Source organism: Octodon degus, unplaced genomic scaffold (genome assembly GCF_000260255.1).
Source record: "Octodon degus isolate 3935 unplaced genomic scaffold, OctDeg1.0 scaffold00033, whole genome shotgun sequence".
Lineage (NCBI taxonomy): Eukaryota > Metazoa > Chordata > Mammalia > Rodentia > Octodontidae > Octodon > Octodon degus.
Genome location: NW_004524609.1, coordinates 3,873,203 through 3,874,956, shown reverse-complemented (window position 1 = coordinate 3,874,956; position 1,754 = coordinate 3,873,203). Strand labels below are relative to the sequence as shown.

The following is a 1,754-nucleotide window of genomic DNA, read 5'->3' as shown; positions in this document are numbered from 1 at the left end:
CGGCCCGGGCCGGAGGCGGCTGGTCCCGCGCGCTGGGGGCTGCGGCTCGCGCTTATGAATGGTGCCCGCCGTGCCGCCGCCGCCGCCTCGCCCACGCCGCGAGGTGCTCGGAAGTCGGGAGCCGTAGTTACTTTTTTTACGCGAATCTGTCGGGGGCTGACTGCGCCTCGCTTGTTTTGCTCCAACTCTTGGCAGACGCGGGCTCGTGCGCCTTCGCGGGAGGCGGCGGCGACGCCAAAGGTGAACAAGTGACATTGGGCCGAGGCCTGAGGCCGGCCGCCGCCCGCCCGGGGCGCCAGGGTGACGGCGGCGGCCTCGCTGGTGCCGCCCGAGCCCGAGGAACGCCAGGTCCCGGAGCTGGGGCGACCTTCGGCCCCGTCGCGCCGCGCGGAGCGGGAGCTGCTGCAGGGGAGCCTTCCGCGCCGAGAGCGGCTTTTGGAAAACTTAGCTCCACGGTGGGCTGATGGTTGCTTTAAACCATCGGTTGTTATGGTTACAGGGCATCCAGTGTAAGGGTAAAGTCTGTTCCACCCTCGCGCTCTTTCTCCGGAGCCATGAATTCACTTTGCCGCTACGTTTTAGTTTTGCAGACGCTGTACAGACGTGAGGTGCTTTTTCGGAGAAGCAGGAAAGTGTGGGCCGCCCGGGGGACAGGGGCTGAGCCCCGTTCGCGTGCGTGCTCCCGACGTCTGCACACGAACTGGAAGGAAGGAGCGTTTTACGGGCTCTGCTGATGATCGTCTAAGGATTTAGAGCACTCATTTCAGGAGCCAGGTGTCATCTGGAAGGGAAACTGAATGAGTTTGATGTGAAAGACAAGGAGGAGAAGCGGAGGGGGCAGAGATCCTGAACTCGGGGAGTGAGTTGGAGGAGTCGAGGTTTGCGAGTTGTGGAGCTCGTCGACCCAGGGGAGGAAGCTTGGCTCTTGAGAGTGAAACTGCCGTTTCAGTAGCTCTTACCCAATCTACAAAACTGTTACAGTGCATTCAGATTCTTCCAGAAATTGACGCCAAGCCTCCGGAGGGGATGAGAATGCAATCAGACCTTTGCTTCTGTCTGTCTTATCATGTGAGCCCCTCTGGGAGCTTCGGGGAGGATTTGGGGTTTGTGCTTGCTGCATTCCCTTGCTGTGTGTCTCCTGGAAAAGGCTTTGCGCCTGAGAGGGGGGCTTGTAACACACTAACTCAGATCAGAAGTTAGTGGTGCTGAGCGCTCTCACCGGGTAATCCAAGGGCTAGGACAGGAGGTGGAAGGAAAAGTCAAGAGTTTGGTTTGAGTGCTGGGAGGTGGTGTTTAAGGTTTGATGATCGAGGAAAATGTGCTCTGATAGATTGGAGATGTAGCATAGGCCAAGCCTACTGCGTGTTACGGGTTATGTTGTTAGGGTGCTTCTGGAGTGGAATTGGGGAATACGAGCTTTTCAGGTAGCACTGCACAAGGAGAAATTGCTTAGATTCAAGAAAGAACTATTCTGTAATCCCAGCACTTGAGGGGCTGAGGCAGGAGGATGATTTCGAGTTAGACCAGCCTAGGCTACAAAGTGAGCTAAAGGCCAGCCTGAAGTACATAACGAGACCCGCCTTACAAAAAAAAAAAAAAAAAGAAAAAAAGGACAGGGAGATAGCAAAGAAGAATAAGCACTTGCCTGGAACGTCCAGCATCCTGAGTTCAATTCCCGAAAGATAAAAATAAAGAATCCAGCCACTTCTGACTGAATGAGGCCTTGGGGGGACATCTAGATATAAGGCATAACA

At 55.7% G+C, this 1,754-nt stretch overlaps 1 long non-coding RNA gene across 1 annotated transcript in view; it reads right to left on the bottom strand.

Moving 5' to 3' along the window:
* Positions 1-748: 748 nt before the first annotated feature.
* Positions 749-1,754, bottom strand: part of LOC111816500 — a 61,720-nt gene continuing 60,714 nt past the window's right edge. Inside the window, exon 3 of the long non-coding RNA XR_002820880.1 lies at positions 749-1,056. This is a non-coding gene — a long non-coding RNA (uncharacterized LOC111816500). The remainder of the gene's footprint in view (positions 1,057-1,754) is intronic.